Here is a 20,895-nt window from a genome sequence, read left to right on the forward strand (position 1 = left end):
GACATTGGGAACTAGTGTGATCTCACAACCTATACTTTAAACCACTAAGACCTCCTACTCCGATACTGTACTATACTGCACAGCTCATTGCGCTATTAAAAGAAACACAGGGCTGTTTGTCAACAAACCAGGTCCTGGTTCCAGACCTGCTTAAGTTACTGTTTTCCTCAAAACCTACCCTCTCCTCACCCCTTCTCAAAAATGCCCTCATTTCCCAGTTATTGTGCTCTCTGCACTTGAGTTGATTTTGGTGATTAAAGAGAACTCCTCATCTACAACAAGGGCAAACCATTTCTGCCGACAGCAAGAGAATGACAGCTGAAACAGCATTTAGACTACGTCTTGAATAAATGTTCAAAAGCATGGCCCAAGGGCAAGTTCCTGTTTTACTGGAAAATCTACTTTGCTAGTGTCTGATAAAATTGTATGAACAGTGGAAGCTTAATTCTCCACGGCATGTTCTATGAAGCATTTGACAGCTTATCTGATGAAATCCACTTTACTATACCAGTTCAGAGAGATCGTGTGCCCCTCGTGAAGGAAGCCTCTTCTGAATGGCTCTTGTAGCCTTGGGGCTGACGTTATTAGTTCCTAAATGAACTGATTAGTGCTCTGTTGACTTATTTCCCAGGAATTGGGCTCATGGTTGACGCGCTAAAGGTTTTCCATCTTGTATAATCAATCTGCTGCTGAAAACGGCTTGCTGGACTAAGGAAATATTATTAGAGCTACTTAGTACTTGCACCCATCCAGGTGATTCAATAAAGTTAGGCAAAATTAATTCATTATTCAAACAAGATTAGATGAAGTGTCAGTTTAGGCTCTCAATAAAATGCTCTACTTTGTGTAAATTAGAGGAAGAATAAGCCTCCATTTATAAGTAAACTCAGTCAGGTGGCCAAGTGTTTATGTTGTAAATCGGTAGAAAAGATGATGGTTTTCAGTGGGATGTCAAGATGCCCCACTGTACATGTTAAGAACTATTGAAGTTTGGCCATAAACAGAAGATTTCCTACTCCATATCCAACAATGCATGCCATATCTCCTAGCTTGTTTGGCGCTTTGCTGACTGCAAGGCTCCGGGTACACATGTAGACATTATCACATTTCTACCATGTGCCAGAGATTGCAACTGTCTGTCTGGTGAAGGGTGGGAGTGGGAAGGAACATGTGAACCAATCTCTATGCATCCTGGTGATAAATCTAGTTTTAAGAAAACAATTTTTATAAGCCACTATAAATACAATACTTTCTAAAAATAATATAAAACAACCCAAAGGGGTTGAGAAGTAGCAATCAGAAAACTTAATGGCACCGTATTGGGGTCTCCACACAAGTCTTTTGGGGATTGCCTTAGAATAGCTTTTGGTGTTGCCATTGATTTGGGCTCTTGCTCATCCATGCCTTCGGATGCTTGCCAGATATCTTCACACACAGTTGATGTCAATGTGCTGCACCATTAGAACCAAAGATTATAGAATAGGAATCGTTCTGCTGTGCCTATTGCTCTTAGAAGGGAAAGGGGTTAGAAATGCCACTTACTTTTGCCACTAGTCAAAACATACAGCAGACAGGAAGAGAATGGGGTAACGGTATTTACTGAAGAGGAAGCTAGGGTTTGTTCTCTGTGGTGGTGGGGAGCAAAGCTTTGATTGACGCAGGTCCAAATGAATGACACACAGCCCAATTCCTCAGGACAAAGCCCCTCCCTCATAGTCAGACTCCTGAGCTGAAATGGCTTCATCCTCACTCTTTCTCCTCCAGCAGGAACTAAATCACCTTAAAGAATCAACTGCAGACCCAGCTGTGTTCCTCATTCTGAGAAAGATGAGGACAAAGAGCTACTATCTAGTCTCTCCTCTTCTGGTACTGGGTAACTTCCAGGTAAACAAGGTATGTGCACAGAAATTAGTTTCCACAGTGCAGTGGAAACAGTCACCACACACCAAAAGACAGAATAGTAATGTGCTGTATTAACCATGGTCCATGACAGGACCCTATCAGTTTGAGCTGGGTATGTACAGGAAAATAATCTGAAAGTGTAGAATAATTGTTTAGGAAGATAGTGACTATTTTTTACTTTAACCAATCAACTGTAAAGAAATGTTAACAAGTATATAGGCTTTTAAACATTTTTAGTCAGTTAAGTAATACAGTCCCAAACAACCTCAAACATGAAAGTAACATTGATTTAAATGAGAAAAGCCTGCTGGTCAAACCTCTTTGCTGAGCTGTCAAACACACCTGAAGGAAAGAGGTTCTCATCCATGGGGTAACCTGGTTTCATGTTATCTTAGGGTTTTACTGCTGTGAACAGACACCATGACCAAGGCAACTCTTATAAGGACAGCATTGAATTGGAGCTACCTTACAGGTTCAGAGGTTCAATCCATTATCATCAAGGTGGGGCCATGGCAGCATCCAGACAAGCATGGTGCAGGAGGAGCTGAGAGTCCTACATCTTCATCTGAAGGCTGCTAGTGGAATATTGGTTTCTAGGCAACTAGGATGAGGGTCGTAAAGCCTATGTCCCCAGTGACACACCTACTCCAAAAGGGCCACACCTCCTAGTAGTGCCACTCTCTGGGCCAAGCATATATAAACCATAACAAATGTACATATATGCTCTGTGTTAAAAGGCTTCTGATCTCACCATGAGGGGAAAAAAAGAACAACAATCTATTCTGTTTTAATTGACATACAATCATGTACATATGACCAGGTACTGGGTTTAGGCATTTGCAAGCATTATGTAATACTCAAATGAGGGTATTCTGTATATCTATCACCTCAGATGTTTATCTTTTATTTGTAGTGACAGTGTTCTAAAGCTCCTCTCTGAGGAAGCCTGGGGTTTATTCTGTAACTTTGTACCTAGTGAGTGATGTCTCTGTACCAGCTTCCCCTCCAGCCTCACACATTTCTGATAACCACTTTTCTACTCCTTACTTTCAGAAGATCAACTTCTTTCAATTATGCATGCAAGTGAGAGCAACTGCCCCTTGTCTTTCTGTGCTGGCCTTATGAGATTCAATATAGCATCCTCTAAAGTCATTCATGTTGAGACAAATGGCAGGGCTCCATTCTTCCTGTAGACTGACGAGCATACCATTTTGCACATCATTTGCATTTTCTCTAGTCTTTCATCTATTGAGGCAGGCTTAGGTTGTGTCTTGGTTACTTTGCTATTGCTGTGACAAAATAGCATGCCCAAGGCAACTTATAAAACAAAGCATTTAATTTGGGGCTCATGGTTGCAGGGAGTTAGAATCCCTGACAGTCATGGGCAGGCAGGGCACTGGAACAGGGGTTGTGGACTGCCATTGGAGTCACAAGCAAACACTGTGAGAACTAACTGGAAATGGCTTGGGCTTTTGAAACCTCAAATCCTGCCCCCCAGTTACCTACCTCCTCCAACAAGATCACATCCCCTGATCCTTCCTTCCCAAACAATTCCCCAAACTGGGTGCCAAGTATCCAAATATATGAGCCTATGGGGTTCATTCTTCTACAAACCACCACAGGTTGGTTCTATATCTTTGCTATTGGGAGCAGACAAAGCAACAGTTAGTCTGTGGTGTGTATGATTATACTTCAGGCCACAAAATATCGCACATCCCTGAATTTCCCAGAACATACATAGTAGAACACAGGCCTAATGCAGTTCCTTTTATGGTATTACAGGGACCTGAAAAGCATTTGCTAACTGTTTTAGAAGATAGACTTCAATGTTCTGCAACTGGTTTCTTCTCAGCAGCTGCCACAATCTACCATCATACCAGATGTCTTTACCCATAATGTCTAGAACTGATACAAGTTACCCACAATTCCTAGAACGGACACAAGTGTTGAAGGAAGGGTTTTTTTAATTTCCCATTCTGGGGACAATTATAGTGCAGATAATAGGTGACAGAGACAGGACATGGATCTCTGTATGTGACGTCTTCATGTCTGTGTGGGGATTCCCAGGAAAGAAGCACGGGCAGCTTAGCTGGGTGACATTTCTTTGGGATATGGGGCTTGTTTCTCTGTGGTCAGTCTGTTCGTTTGAGGTAAAAAAGGAGCAGTCACCCTGCATATGTCACTTTTCACATCCTCTAAAACCTTAGAACTTCTAGGAGGATATGATACTGATTTATCAAGGATTCAGAAAACAAAACCCTTACTGATTAGCCATCTGTAGTGAATGAATTAGACTGAACTTGCTTTTTTTGCTTTGATTGTTTAAAATTATTAATACTACCAAAAACACACTTCTCACACATTTATAATGTAGGATAAGATATATATGTGGTTCGTGTTTGCTAATGGCTGAAACCTTATAAAAATTCAAAGTATGTCATTATTTTTAACTTGTGGTACAGGGTTTTGTAAATATCCTATGCTTTATAACGATGAGTCTTTTAGTTTTTGAGACAGGGTTTTACCATGTATCTATCTCTGACTGGCTTTAACTTGCAGTAGAGTTTATGATGGCTCTGAACTCTTGACCTTCCTGCCTCTACCTCCCCAGTGCTGGGATGACAAGTGTCATCATGCCCAGACAGATGAATCTATCTAATAGGACTGCACTGAGATCTAGTTTCAACATTTGCCACTTGGTGAATTTTGGGATTCACATAGAAGGGATTCTATGGTTTTTACTATAACTCCTTCCTTTCACGGGACGGATGAAAACTAAAAGGCAAACAGACAAAGCATCTCAGAGTTCTGAGTTCCTGGCATCTGCTCTGCACCTTATCCAAGAACATCGGGGCAGCCTCTGAGAACATATGTATTTCTCAGGCTTCAAACTTCCCTCACTGAGCTCAACTCAGAGTATTTGTACCTCACTTCACACCATTACGTTTCTCAGCAGTCCTCTGTGATTAAGTTCAAAGTATCCCTTTTAGACTAAACCAAAACTTTGCTGCACAAACTTTGGCCACATTCAAATTATAAATCACAGGTGCTTGGGAGATGACACATCGCTTGAAGACTTCCCAGGGAGCACATGCACAGAAAGTCCGTCTGGTTCCAGCTATGACGCAATAGCCAAACGGCAGACTGTGTGTGAGTCCAGCTTCCTCCTGTGACAGGCAAGCCTGCTCCTTCCTTTCCACAGAGCAGCAGCAGAGTGTGGCAAACACGACTGAAGTGAAAATAGAGGCTGTAGCTTTGTTCAAAGGATACCTCAAACTGAGTGTGCATGCCTTTAGTCACAGAACCTGAGTTCAAGGCCAGCCTAGTCTACAAAGTGAGTTTCAAGCTAACCAGGGCTACACAATACAACTCTGTTTCAAAGAAAGAGAGAAAAAAAAACAGGGATACACAAAAAAAAAGACCCAACATGTCTTCTGGGTTTAGTAGCAAACACCTTTAATCCCAGCACTTGGAAGGCAAAGGAGAGCAGACATCCATGAGTTCAAGAGCAGCCTGGTCTACGTAGTGAGTTCCAGGCCTGTAGCCAGAACTATAGAAATCTCCTGTCTTGGGAAGGGGTTGGGGTGGGGATCAAGAATGCCTTGGAGCACACTTTGTCTCTCTAGACTCCTGTACCTTCATGAAACAATAAACAAAAGAAGCGGCCTCACCCACAATGCTTCCTTCTAGGAGCCTGCTTCTCCAAATACCATCATTTGTCACTGTGTACAGACGTCCTAAGCAGTGCTATGCAAAGGGGACAACTGCTGGAAAGCATCTCAGAGCTGGGCATAAAGAGTTATCAGGGCTTAGTCACATCCGGAAAAGGGGGGGGGGGAGGGGCTTGTGTAAAGTTCAAGTGTTCCAGGTAAAAAAATGCTGATGCAGACGGAGAAAGTGAGGAATTTGAAAGAGATCACAAGGTTATATTTTTGTTTGTTCGTTGTTTGTTTTGTCTTTATTCTGTCTGCTAAGAAAGAACAGGAAGTTCTTGCCATCAACAGGAAGATAGACCACTCAGAGGTGAGTCAGGAAGTTGCCTGGTAGAAATATTCCTCTCAACAAATCATCTGCTGTGGCTATAATTGGTTTAAGCTTTCTCTTAGGAACTAAAAATGTCTCCTTTCCTTTTAGAATAAGTAAGTGTCATTTATAAATTTAAGGGGGAAAAGAGATAATAACAGTGTAGCTGTTTTAGTAGTCCTGTTGGTGGAAACTAAACCGGCCAGGTCGAGCTGCTTACCTTCATTGACATCAGAACTGGGGGTGGGGGTGGGGGGAGACTTCTTCATAAAGCTCCAGTAGATCTCTGCCTAGGCGAGGCAGGACTTTCAGCATTTTTAGGAAAAATACAAACAGAACCTCTCACCCTGACTAACACAGAGTCAGGGCCTTTCCATACACCTGATGACAATTCGTTCCATTTCACTAAGCCTAGTGCCTTCCTAGTGCTCTTTCTAGTGCTAGAGCACTTCCTAGTGCTCGTTTCCAATGTCTGTCTGCTGCAGACAATGAATCCTTATCCACTAATAAAAATTTTTAAATATATAAAATAAAGGATAATCTTGCATGGGGTGAGGTAAACTCCCCCCTTTTTGTTTTTTCAAGATAATTTTTCAAAGTTAAATGTGTTCTTTCTACTATAGCCTGGCCTTTAACAGCTGAGCCATCTCTCCAGCCCTAAGTTACTGGTTAAACCAACTTTCTATTATCAAAGTTGTGAATTTTTAATCATACCCAGTAAACACTTTTTTAACATAAAACATAGAACAACAATCATTCAAACAATGAAACAAAAACAGACAATTAACACATGTGGACAGATTGGTGCACCAATAACTGACAATAGACAGAGAAAGCAGAACTAAGGATTTCTCCAGTAGGAGCCAAAGAGAAAGCAGGACATCTCCTGATTTTCTCCTGCTCCTAGGAGGGCTCTGAAACAGCCTTTTCCTTCTCTTTTGCAAACACAGCCAGAGAGAGGACAACTGCTTTTCTGACCCCCCCCCCCCCCATTTTTTGGCTAACTGCTGGAAAAGAAGCTCCATGATTTTCACAAATTCTGATGGTTCAATTACATCTAAAATTTCTTCTAATTCATTTAAGAACATTACTTCTTTTGGACTGTGAATCTTTGGCCAGTTTTTGAGAAGTGCCATTACCACTGATTCATTGAGGGTGCTGTTCTTCTCTAAAAACTGCATGACACAGTACACCAGCTTGGGATGGCAGACACTCAGGGACCTCACTTTGTGCAAGGGTAGTAACACCTTTAACAGGAAAATCTTGTACTCTTCCTTTAGTGGCAAGGCAAATCCATTAATTATACTTCCCAGTATCTCCAGTAATTCTGCTATGTCATTGTGGTGCTCTGTCTCATAGATAAACCTATAAAATATATTATTGATCTGTTTTCTGATGTAAGCATGCAGGCCTAAGAACTTCACATAGATTCTGTGAAGGGTCATTTTTAGAAAATCTCTCTTCCAAGGATCCTCGCTGTCAAAGAGTTCTAGAAGCTGCAATACAAACTTCTGATCAATGTATTTCTTTGCTACATTGGGCTAGAAATCTGGAGACTCTAAAAATCTTAAGAAAAATTCATAAACAAGCTGCAGATGAGGCCAGGCTGCTTCTAACGTTGGTTCATCTCCTCCTGGGTCGAATTCTGCTCCTGTAGTACTGGAGGATGGTGGCAAGATTAGAAACATATTAACTGCAAACATGTGGATGGCTTTGGGGTAAATGGGCTCTGTGATCACGTTCTGATTGTGGGTGATATGTTCCACTATTTCGTTTAGTGCAGCTTGCTTTACTTCCTTCAACTTCAGGTCACTCAGTGGGTCAGAGGCAAAGTCAAAGAGGACACAACACTGACATAGCTTCTGGATGAAGAGCTTCTCTTGACCCACAGGAGAAACATCTTTAAAGATGGGAGTTCTTGCAGTTCTCTATTATTGCTGGCATTAAACCATGAAGAGTTCTGATTGGCTGAGGAACTGGTACTTTTATTTTAGTAGATGTCAAAGACTGGACAGCTGTGAGGCTATCTCTGCTTCTGCTGTATCTTGTCTTTCTTTTGAACCTTTACTGCTTTTCACCAGTTTTGGTGGTTCTTTCTCTTTCTTGCTTTTATTTGGCATGGCTGGTACAGACCGTGGCCTCTGCAGCTCCTACAGCCACCCACAGCCACTGCTGTTGCAATGGCAGAAATGCCCCCGGCCTGGACATCATGCCATCCCAGCTGCCATTGCCGCCACCCAGGGACTGAGTTGCTCATCTGCTCTCGCTTCTCCTTTTCCAGGCTCTCCTTCCAACTTTTGACATTGCATTTCTTCAATTTTTTTTTTCTAAAATTTCTCCCTCTTGCTCAGAACTGGAGCTGTTCTTCACCTCTTGCAAGGATTTCTTAGCTGCGTCACCACTTGTAGGGAGGATCTCCTAGTTCCCATGGCGCAATCAAAACGATCGAACTCTTGTAGTGCTACTTACTACTTTCAATTAGATCCCACGCTGCTCCTCCAATACGCTCCACTCACTGAGCCAGCCCACTTCTTCCAGGAACGATCCTGATCCCAACAGGTTGTCCTCTCTTTCCCAATCTCGGTGGGACCTCCACTTGATAGCTCTGGCGCTGCCCGTGGTACCAAGCTCAGGCGTAGGCCTGGAGGATTAAAGAAAGACTCAGACTCGGGTCATTTGTTGTGAAAGAATGCCAATGCCTTTACTGGGTAGGTTCGATAAATATACTAAGCCAAGGAAGGAAAAACACAAACTCAGGAAAAAACAGGAACTCAACTGGGGGGGGCAATAGGATGTCAAGTGTAAATTCTCTTCCTGGGGCATCATCCTTCAACAGGATGTTTTGTTCTTAGACAAACTGCTGAATGTTACTTTGCAGACAGCAGCACACAGAAAGTCCCAGCCAGGGCATAGCAGCCCATTGGGGTCCTACAATGTCCATCAGCACCTGGGAGTCCTCCTTATGAAAATGAGGCCTCCCCAGCACCCTGTTCCCCATGAATGATGTATACTACCACCAAAGACTTAAATAGCCTTTGTTTCCCCCCATTAAAATGTGCTGTCTCACTGAAGCCTGTCTCCAAAGAGTCTGTTTTTTATCAGAACTCACTCACCACCTGTGGTCTCCATCCCACCCCTGCCTCCCTCCTCCCTCTCTTCTACCCCCTCCCCCAATCAGGATCCACTGGTTGTCATGCAGGGCAGTCAAGCCACTACAAGGGGGGAAGCAAAGACTGAATGACAGGTGGAGAGATGGCTCAGAGGTAAAAAATCACTGGTGATTCTCCCAGAGTCTATTCTTAATACCTACACAGCAGCTAACAACTGCCTGTAACTCCAGTTCTGATGCCCACGTCTGGCCCCCACAGGCACTGCACACACAATGGTGGGCAGATATACCTACAGGCAAAACATCTATATGCATAATTTTTTCATTAAAAATTAGTTTTTAATTTAAACTTAATTTAATTTTTTAAAAAAATAGCTGTATTTGGGGGTATGTGTATAAGTTCAATTGATGTCTTGTAAACCAGTATAGAAATCAAATTTTAGTGTCTTGAATAGTAATTTTGAGACATGACAGTCAGTGATCTTGTAATTTTACAAAGATAAGAATACATAAGCCATTGAATTTCCATTTATTTTATTGGAACAGATTTTTCTTTTTAAGTGGGATAATAGCCAAAATCATTCTATGAGCTAAGTAAACTTTTTAATAAATTATTTGCTTGTTTGTTTGTGGATAGAGTCTCACTACATAGCTCAGGCAGCCCTCAGTCTCACAGAGATCTGTCTGCCTGTGCCTCCTCTATGCTGGGGACTAAAGACACATATCACTGTACCCAACCCAGAAATTCTTTACATAAAAGAAAAACCTGTGTTTCTTACTTTCAACCAGTGTAAAATTAATGATGTGGATGTTTTTATGCATTCTATCTTTGAACAAAGAGAAAAACGTAACTCATTTTCAGATGTGTCTGTGGGAGACTTCATGTAGTCAGGCCAAGAGCGGGAGTTCTAAGCTGAAAGATGTCGTCCTCCGAGCTGGAGTCATTTAAACTTCTTATGTCTCATCAGACAATGTGATGTCCTTCTTTCCAGAGTAATAGTGAAAACATGTAACTGATCAGTTAATCCAAAACAGACACCAGGGACACTGGAGAGAAATAAAAAAATCTTACAAATCTTGCCTTGAACTGAGCATAGGTAACTGCACTTTGTGATATTTTAATGTGTAATTAAACTATTTTAAGCAACAATGGAAAAGGTCTGTGTCCCTTATGTCACCTGGTTTCTTACTAACAGCATCTATGAAATATGTAGGGCCACTAGAGTTAACATAAGGGGAAACTGAGGCAAAAGTATGCTTGACTATCACAGGGCATTTTAAAATCAAAAAAGTCTTCAGACTCAGGATCCGCATCTGGGCTAGTGCAGTTGACGTTTCTTTGTGAAATGTTTACATGTAGAGGAAGGATTTAATTAAGATAATGAAAGAAAGCAACTCCAGCCTCATGAGTCCCTCCCCCAACATGGAAATGTGAAACAGATGAGTTCATTTGTTGCCAGTCATATTTCAGGAGAAAGGATGGGTGGGTTTGAGGCAGACTTCCTAATTAAGGCTAATTACCCCATTGCGAAGATGACACATCCCTGTGTGAGAAAACAGAAAAAGAAAATTGAGCCAATGTGGGTGGCATATGAGTTGAAAAAAAAAATGATGAATTTGATGATGACAGTGTTTCTTCTCAGAGACAAATGAAAGCCTAGCAGAAAACAGAAAAAAAGAAAATCTGGTTGTCATATATATTATGTATGTTTTCTCCTTAACTGAATGATAATCTCAATATCAACAGTCCCTGCAATGACAATAATCACTTTGGGGACAGGCAAATGTCTTAGCCACTTATAAAACAAAAAAGTGTTAGCTCTGGTGAGCTGCTCAGCAGTTGAAGGCTTGCTATCTAGCCTGAGGTATTCTGGCACTCACATGGTGGAGAGAGAGAAGCCACTCTGAAAAGTTGCCATCCTGTGAAACTCACAGGAGTGTGTGCGTATGCATGGACACACCCCACTGCATTCACTGGATTTTAATTTCTTTACTTTAAAATGTTAAAGTTTCTAATTGCAAGAATCCATGTTGCATGATCAATAGCAGTAGTTGAAAGGGAAGCAGCAGGAGAGATGGGGTCAAACCCGGGGAAGGCACACAGTGAGAACTGTCATCAGATGCCTTCTTTCTGTAAACAGTCACAAACAGATTCACAGTATTTGGGAATTTTCTTCACTTACTCATTCGGAATGGTCTTGAGTCCTAAGTTCAAACCACTCTCTTTATCACTAAGACAGCTGTCCGAATCATAGCAGAAGGTGTAGAGTACACAATCTGAAGTGCAGGTTTGCAAGTCGGCACTGCCTAGCAGAGCCTGTGGGAGCACAATGTAGAATGCAGAGGTACTGGGACCCCAGTGGGTGGGGATAAAGGTAGGAGGTGGGCCCACAGTCGCAAGGTTCCATGAAACTTCTCAAGGCATCTACCAGTGCACTGGCTCGTCTTCCCTGCCCACCTTAGGCTGTGTCCACCACCACTGGAAGCTTTCATACCTTTAAGTATGAGTTACATAGCACTTGAAAAGTGACCAGACAGAATCGCTGATCCTTGTAGGAAAAAAGAAAACTCCTCGCACTGGACCTGCCAGTGAGTGAGAGTAGCTACAAGGTTTGGCTCTGTAACCTTTTTTGGAAGGCAGGGTTAGAACAACTTTCAAAAAGGGGTTAAGTGCACTTGTTCTACTGGGCACCCGATGCTGCAAATAGTAATAGGCACCTGTTGGGTTAAAGGGGGAGGAGGGTCCTGTGTCTCCCCACCACGGGGCTAGGGGCCGCTCAGGGAGGCAGGACTCCTCCTTTATATTTAGCAAAATATCCCAAACTAATAACTTCTAAGAGAAAAGGTTCACTTTGCTTCTTGTTTTGGGAGTTCTCATCCTTGACCCATGGCTCTGCTGCTTTGAGCTTCTGATGAGACAGCACATCAAGGTGGGGAACACAAGTTGGAACAAAACCATTCACCTTGTCAATCGGGAAGCAAAGGAGATGAGACCAGTGTCCCACAGTCCCAGTTAAGGCCACATTCCCACAGACCTAACAACCTCCCAGTAGGCTTTGCCTCTGACGGTTCCAAGTACTCCCAACTATTACCATCCCAGGGAATAAACTACTAAAACACCCAATTCAAACAATAGCACTTTATTTACAAGGTCTCTTATTAGGGCAGTAATATAGAACAATTAATGTCAGTCTGGCATGAGGGCTGAGTACAATGTTTAAGATCAGGTTTAAAAAAATCAGCCATTTTCTTGAAGGCATCCACCCAATACATTGACTCTTTACAAGACACTTTACAGGAAGTCCGAAGCACTAAGTCTCTGGGAGTTTGAGAATGTTTAGTTTTCTCTTGGGATTTTTCCAAGCAGACATGAAGCAACAATTTGCAAGCTATGATTAAGCAGGGCTGGGAGTTCATCCCCAGCTTCACGTAACACTGGACACTGAGATGTCAGTGTTGTTTCAGTGAACTGACTGGGATGTGAAAATCCCTCCCTTGGTGAGCAAGAATCCTGTGAGAACTTGTGTGCTCTGCAGGGGAGCTAACAGTGAGAACAAGTCACATGATGGAGACAGACAAACCCTCCATATCAGGAGAATCCAGACTTTCTATCAACTCCTCTGTGCTGAAGGAGGTCGACAGCTGTCCAAGCTCACATGAGACTGGGTCAACAGGCAAGATATTCATCCCCTTGATAGATAAATACCTTAGCTATAACTGGTTTATCTCATAAAAGGCTAAAGGCTAATTCTGTTATCTGTTGACTTCAAGTACTTGAAGCTCAAATTTAATAATTCTGAGACTACGTTCGAAACACATACCTCCGTGGCTGCAGAGCATGCTGGACCTTCAAAGTTGGGCTATGGAAGAAAAGAATGAATCTTCAGAAAATAAGCTAATAACCCGGCTGTAGGTTCAGTCTCATGGGAATGGCCAACAACCTTATTCACAGTGTCTGAAAGCAAGACATGCTTTTGACTCAGGCTGCTTGAGCTGGTCAGAGGGCAGAGCAGGTGGTTTTGCCTGAGAGCAATCAGAAACATAGTGATCTAGGCCATAACAAAAGCTCAGAGATCTGAGTCATTCATATTCCAGCATGGCAGGACCATGACTCCCGAGTTTTAGGGCAGACGAGAAACATACATTGGAACAGGGTTTCAGAAGACATTAAAGACTGGTCAAGTTCAGAGGTAGTTACAACTCTCGTCTTATTGATTTGGTTGAGGCATTATTCCCAAAAGGGTATAGGAAAGCAAGCCTGGCTCAGGAGCACATCAACTCCTAGAGTTGCTTCAGAAAGCAGCCGGCTGTTGAGGTGTGGAGAGGATGGATTTGCTCAAGATTGTCTACAGAACCAGACATGGTAGACCCAACCAATGAAACTCCGTAGTTCTTCACATTGAATAAGCTCAGAGGTGATACCTTGAAGGGCCACACTTCAGAAGGGTAGGCTAAGACTGGCTTTTGTAGAAAGTACCCTTTTGAGTCCATTCTCCTCTCTCCCTTTCTATGTTTGGCTAACCCTTTTGCCAAATCATCAATTTGATACAGAAAATGTTGGTAAGTGACGTAAGATTTTAGGTAATACCATATAGAATGCTAAGGCTGACTTAACAATCATTGAGATGAGAGACAAAGGTTCTATCTCTTTCTGCTAATAGTGATTAAATACCACTTTGCGCTTAAAGCCAAAGCCTTTGCCTCGAATTTTATGTCGCCTACTTCTGCTCCGTGGTTCTGGTGAAGAGATGGCTAACCTTTTGTTATAAAGTACCACAAGCAAAGATTTAAGTTTTAAAAATAGTTTTACTTTTTAATTATAATTACAGGTTCTGTCCCTTCCCTTCCCTTGCCTTCAACTCCTCCCGTGAACACCGTCCTTGCTCTTTCACACTCCTTTTCTTTAACGGTGGTCATGTGTGTGTGTGTGTATGTGCATTCCTAATAAACAATGCAACCTGCTCTGTCAGTACCATGTTACTTGTATTTTTCAGGGCTGACCATGGTGTTGGATAACCCATTGGTGTGTTCCTCCCTGGAAAAGACTATTTCTCTCACTCTCAGCATTCCTTGGTTGCCTGAAGTTCTTTATGTATGGTCAAGCCTCATGAGTTTTCCGTCTTCTTCATAAGCATAGATATTTTAGGTTATTGATGTAGCATTATTCTTGTAATACTGAATTCAGCTGTCGACTGTAAGCAAACAAACAAATGCAGCTACAGAACACTGAAACTCTATTTTCTTTTTTTATTTCTTTTTTTTTGTTTTTGTTTTGTTTTGTTTTTGTTTTTGTTTTTCAAGACACAGTTTCTCTGTGTAGCCCTGGCTGTCCTAGAACTCACTCTGTAGACCAGGCTGGCCTTGAACTCAGAAATCCACCCGCCTCTGCCTCCCCAAGTGCTGGAATTAAAGGCATGCGCCACCACTGCCTGGTGCAACTTTATTTTCAAATCTGATTTGGTTCATCTGTTATGTATGGTTTTCCAGTAATTCCCACATCACAATTTTCTCTCTATAATCAACAACAATAACAAAGATTAACCAGTGGACTTTAATGTCGCTACATTCTTTACATTTTTCATGACGAGATTTGATTTCTAAGCTTACATAGAATGCTTGACTACCTAACCACCACTCGCATTAGAATGTGCAGGGAGTGCCGGGCAGTGGTGGCACACGCCTTTAATCCCAGCACTTGGGAGGCAGAGGCCTGAGGCCTGAGTTCGAGGCCAGCCTGGTCTACAGAGTGAGTTCCAGGACAGCCAGGGCTACACAGAGAAACCCTGTCTGGGTGGGGGGAATGTGCAGGGAGTTCTCTTACCATTTGAAAGCAAGTGATAAGTAGCAGAAATTAAGATGTTAATGAGAAACGGGCCTCTGAAAAGCAAGGGAAATGTTGTTGAGTGTGCATCGTGCCCCTCACTCCCCATTGACAGCTAACCGGCTGTCAATCATCAACCGTGGTGGGACAGCATGAAACACGTATGCTCGCCTTCTTTTGCTTATGGAAGATGACAACATCAAATCTGTGACTTCAGATAGAAAAGAATGTGAGGCCAATTTCCAGTTCTCTGTATCCTACTGACATAATTCTCACTGCTCAGAAAATAGCAAAACTCTGATTTATGCATAGAAACAATGAAATCTTCAGAAATGTGGCAGGTACCTAGAGAAAAAATGCTAACGCTTCCTCAGTCAGAAGTATTAAATACAAACTCCCCCCAGTAACATTCACACTGTTCTCACGCTCGATGTTTGCCGAGAGCCAAATGCAATCCACTAAGCCAGATGCAACCTGACTAAACCTATCTACACAGGACTCCTCAGGTCACATCTCCTAGAACAAAGCCCTTCCAGTTCCATATTGAAGGGACAAGACTGCAGAGATTAGCAGTGGCCCTGGTAATGCGACCTGGGTGGGAATCTCAGGACCCCGGTGATGCTGTGCTCGGGGTCCTGGGAATGCACTGGGAGTCATTCAGAAGAACAAGTGAAGGTCTTGTTGCCTGCCTCTTGCCGGCCTTTTGTTTTTGGCACTGAGGCTGGAGGCACTAGACTAGATCGCAAAGATCACAGAAACTTCTTGGTATCCAAATGTACGTATTTCTTCCTGCAGCCTCTCCCTCCAGTGATGTCACAGAAGGGCAATCATCTGTCTACTATACAAATATAATGCATTTAACATTTTACTATATGAGCCTCAGAATTTTACTTTTTTTAAAGAAATGGCATTTTAATTATAACTACAATTGCTCCCATTTTCTTGTGCGCTAATCTTCCTCTTGCCTGGGCGATCATTCTCCTGACTTGGGGCTTTATTCTTCTTGGAGATATTTGTACATTTTATTATAGTTTGCTATCATTGTATGTAATTTATAACCTTGTTTCAAGAGTAAAATTTAACCAACACCCGCCACTTGGAGAATACATTTTACGATGAGCTTTCCTCATTTACTGCCATGTTTTCAAGGTTTTATTTTATTTTGTCTTTCATAATTTTACCACATGATGGTTAATCCATATTTCTATTTGTGGCTCAATCATATTACTTTCTATTTGTATAATAATAAAGGGAGAGATCCTAGAAACTTTCTCTCTCTCTCTCTCTCTCTCTCTGTATATATATATATATAAAGTATATAACTTATATATTATATATGTACATATATAAACATATATACATATATACATTATATACATACATATATGTATAAACATATATACGTATATACATTATATATAAGTATATACACAGTACTTATATATACATACATGTATAAACTAATAAGTATATATTATAAACATACAAAAAATATATAATTATATATGATATATAATTATCAAATAAGCATATATAATATATAAGTATACTTGTATATAATACTTATTATTTATATAATATTCATATAAAATAAATATGCTTATAATACTTATAATATACTTAAATGTACTTATACATGCCCACATATATAAAACATTTAGGAATGATGATGTATACGTGTCGTCTCAGCATTTGACAGCCTGAGGCAGGAGGATTACAAGTTCAAGGCTATTTTAGAGTACCTAGCATTCAGTACCTGAAAAGATTAAAAATAACACACTCAAACAAAAATTTTCTTCTCATCAAGTAGTTCTGTACTTTGTTTTCATACATTAGTAATATACTTGGTTTCTAGATATTTATCACTGACTTCCTTTTAGAAATGGTAGAACTGGCCCTGCCTCTCCCCTGGGTGGCCTGGAAGAGCTGATCTACTACTAGTGGCCCATTCCCATGTGGTAGCATGGATTAGGGACAGATACCCTTCCCTCTACCCCCTTCATCACCTGAGGTAGGCAGGAGACCTGGCCCTGACTCTCACCTGCTGTAGCACTCAGGAGAAGAGGCCCTGAACCTCACCTGGGCAGCATAGTATAGGTGGCCCGGGATGTGGAGGTGTCAGGTGAGTGGCCCTGAGGGTGTGAGACTGGAAGAGCCAGAAGGCTGCCCAGCTCAGGTCCAGATTCAGGGCTTTGAATTGGCCTAACTCAACATCTAACCCAACAGTGAACTGCTGGAGTACATGAAAGGGGGCTGTTTCTACAGACCCAGAGCTGCAGGTTCTCCATGACACAGGGTGACAACAGGGCATCTGAGAGGAGTCCCAGTAAGGGAGGGACTGATTGAGTACTGATAGGGGAGTGTTGATAGAGTAGCAGAAGCCAGAGGCCTCGAACCAGACCAACAAGCCATTGAGACTAACACTTGCAAGCAAAGAAGCATGGGCAAAAGGGCTTGTGGGAAACACTGTGATACACTTCGCTTCCACAAGGATATTTTTTTTCCTGTTGTATGGAGGTTGTAAGAGTGGAGAGCAAAATTAAAAAGTAGAATCGAGATGTTCAAAACAAAAGAAAATAAAACAAAACACAAAAGAGAGAGAGAGAAAGAGAGAGAGAAAGAGAGAGAGAAAGAGAGAGAGACAGAGAAAGAGAGAGAGTTATGTTCAAGTCACTTCTTTTTAATGCTTGTGTGTCAGCAGTGAATGCTGCCTGTGTTTTCCTCAGTTGGAGAAGCAGTAGGGTATGTCTGTCAACCACAGTATCTGCTTTGACGCCAGTAAAAGCCCAGCATCCCTTCCCATGGATTCTGACTTCCTAAGGATTTGTCATCCCATGAAGCACAGTGAAAATATGCGTACCATATCAAACCGATTAGTCAAATTCTAGACTAGGGCTGGTCCCTGAGCCCTAGAAAAGCACTTCTCTCCATGTGATCTTTACACTGTGGTTTCAGACAGCTGCAGCTGCGACCTGCAAGACGGAACCTTGTGTCACACTCCCTGGGAGCTGCTTCCTCCAAATATACAACTATTTCCTGTACAAGCACCGAAATGACAGTGTCGTCCCTGGGGATGATCAGACACTGCGCCACAGCAACCCCAGTGGCCCGGGTCACTTCTGGGAAAGGCGATGACAGTGGGTCCCTCTGGATTGTTCCAGTCTCTGAGCAGCTGTGAGCGATCACAACCTGGGGTGCGACCTGGAAGCCTTTGCATTAGAAGAAGGATGAAATAATCTTTTAAAACAAGATATTGAATTTTTACAATGGGGGGGGGGGGAGAGAAAAAGCCTGTATTTTGAAGTAAAATTTGAAGCAAGACTTGCCGTTCTAAGATGTCATTTGAGTTTTGCTACATGAGGACACGGCTCTCGGTCTCCTCCAGAGCTTGAGGCTATTCCTTTTCACACACCCCTCAAGGGCTGGCCCTGCCATGACCCACAGCAGAGCCCCTCCTCCATGGTAGTGGGTTTACTTTCTTCTACAAAGCAGCCTGCAGGCAGACAGGATCTGTCTGCAAGTCTTGGCATCCAACAAAAAAGATACCAGGCTGAAAGTCTGTCACCAACCCTTCCCTCAGGCAAAGTATTCAGCTGGGCCTCCAGAGCTCCTCTAATTCTACAAACACCTCTCATCACCCCAGAACTCCTTTTGTTTGTTTCTTGACCCCTACCTCAGGCAGGCTTTGGTCCAAGCTCATTTGACCACGCCTTCTTTGTCCCTACACCCTAACTCCAAAAGCATGTCCAGCAAGTACCATATCTGTCAGCTCAAGATCATTAACAACCTCAGCAGCTGCGTGTGGTTTAGTTCATTCAGAAAGTGTTGCTGTGTGTCTATAGCCAGGCAGCATGACAGGTCTTAGGAGAACACAATCCTGATCTTAACACAGGCCTCCATACACTGAGGTGACATATAACACTGTACAACAGTGCAGACAGGCCTAGCTTCCCAAGCAGGTCTCAGTAACTTCCAGAGCACAGAAAGGAAGGTTCAGAGAGAGTTGCGGGAACAGGTGATCAGAGCAAGGTACACACAGAGAGAATGGAGAACAAGAGAAGGCAGGAAGCACTGTGTGGCATACTGATCAAAAGAAAGAACCACCAACCAGAACCCTAAGATTCCAAGGACTAAGCCCACCAACCAAAGAGTACACATGGAGGGACCCATGGCTCCAGCTGCATATGTAGCAGAGGATGGTCTTATCTGGCATCAATGGGAGGAGAGGCCTTGGTCCTGTGAAGGCTCGATGACCCAGGGTAGGGGGATGCTAGGGTGATAAGGCAGGAGTGGGTGGGTGGGGGAGCATCCTCATAGAAACACGGTACAGGGGAGGGAATGGGGGTTTCCAGAGGGAAAACTGGGGAGATGACATTTGACATGTCAATAAAATAACCAATACAAAATGAAAAAAAATAAGAAAAGAAAGAACATAGTATACTCATAAGTAATTGACCAAATACACCTTGGATCTTCAAAATTGTAGGGACATAATCTTATCAAACCAACATCACCCCCAAAAAGAAATCCTTGTAACAAATATACACCTAGGGCCAGTGCTCCAACCTGTGACAATAGACACCCAAATAAAACAAAGGGCAGGAAATTTGTTCCAAATCTGACAAGACTGAGTGAACCCATGGCCTATTTCCTGCAGGGTGAGTCACAGGGTAATGTTAACTCAGCCTGTGATTTTAAGGTGAGACAGTGCTATGTCTACAATAGTAGGAAAGAAAGGAATTCAAACAGTATTTTTCTTTCCTACAGTCATCCAGTCATTGCAGACTTAAGATGAAGTGACTGAAGAGTGTAAGGACATTCTACTGGGGTAAGAAGAGCCTCCCCAAGCACCTGGAAGGCAAAGTCTTCAGACATCAGCTCCTCCACAGGACAGCACTTCATCAACACTGGTCACAAGATTCATCCCTGCTCACACAGCAAGAGTCATCTCTGCTCACAGAAGCAACACAGTACAAAGCCCCAGTCAGCAGGCATGGGTCCCTCTAGGTTGTTCCAGTCTCTGAGCAACTGTGAGCGATCACAGCCTGGGGTGCAACCTGGAAGTCTGTGCGTTAGAATAGGGATGAAATAATCTTTTAAGACAAGATACTGAAATTTTACCATTTTGGGGGAAGAGAAGCAGCCTGTAATTAGAAGTAAAATCCGAAGCAAGACTGGGGCTGGGGGAACCAGCGTGGATACAGAAACGCTTAGTGTTTGCAATGACTCTGAGTGTGTTCATGGCTACCTTACCCTCAGGACTCAGTTTATGAAGGCCTGCCTGGAGTCCCTAAACAAGAACAGGCTGAGAGGATAAATGGAAAAGGGGAGAAAGAAGCTAGGACCAAAGGATGTACTTGACTTCATATCTTGAATTAAATAAAAATATCAGAGCTCTTTGGTTTTGTAAAGATTGGTTCTTGACTGCCAGGCATAAGCTGCTTTTTGCTTCTCCTAAAATGCTATAGAGTAATTAATTTACTTACCAGAAAGGAGTGACTTAAACCTCACTGTATCTTGGGTAGATGCTGCCCTCCTGTGGACTGTACTGGTATTGTGGTAAGTAAGCCTCTGTATGGTGCACTGCTCTTTACCCATGCGTACCTACAATTAAAGCCCCACTAATCCATCCTATCATTTTCATATAAACATAATTTTATGATTGCTTAGGAATAAATGTATCCAGATTACTCATTAATAAAATAATTGTTCCCTAAAACTACTTTCCAAATCGTGGGTCATGAAATCTATGTCTGCTTTTAACAGAAATGATACAAAAATAAAAATGAAAATATTAAGCAAAAAATATTAAACAGAATTACGAGGATCCTTTGAAGGCTCCAGCAAATAAAAAAAATGATCACTGTAAAGTACAGATGGTATAGGACTGGATAATCGGAATCCTTTAATCGGGAAATGTCAGGTGATCTTTCTGTTATTGTAACCAATAGCAAATGAAGCAGAGGAACTTTAAGGCTGTTCGGCACAGTTACTGCCCCCTAGTGAGCACCTTCTGTAATTTCTCAAGTACCTGCTAAAC

At 42.3% G+C, this 20,895-nt stretch overlaps 1 pseudogene; it reads right to left on the reverse strand.

Annotated features, from left to right (window-relative positions):
• Window positions 1–207: 207 nt before the first annotated feature.
• LOC117705160 (serine/threonine-protein phosphatase 2A 56 kDa regulatory subunit gamma isoform pseudogene) lies at window positions 208–8,045 on the reverse strand (annotated as a pseudogene).
• Window positions 8,046–20,895: the final 12,850 nt, after the last annotated feature.

This window comes from Arvicanthis niloticus, chromosome 3 (assembly GCF_011762505.2).
Source record: "Arvicanthis niloticus isolate mArvNil1 chromosome 3, mArvNil1.pat.X, whole genome shotgun sequence".
In the NCBI taxonomy this organism is placed as follows: Eukaryota; Metazoa; Chordata; class Mammalia; order Rodentia; family Muridae; genus Arvicanthis; species Arvicanthis niloticus.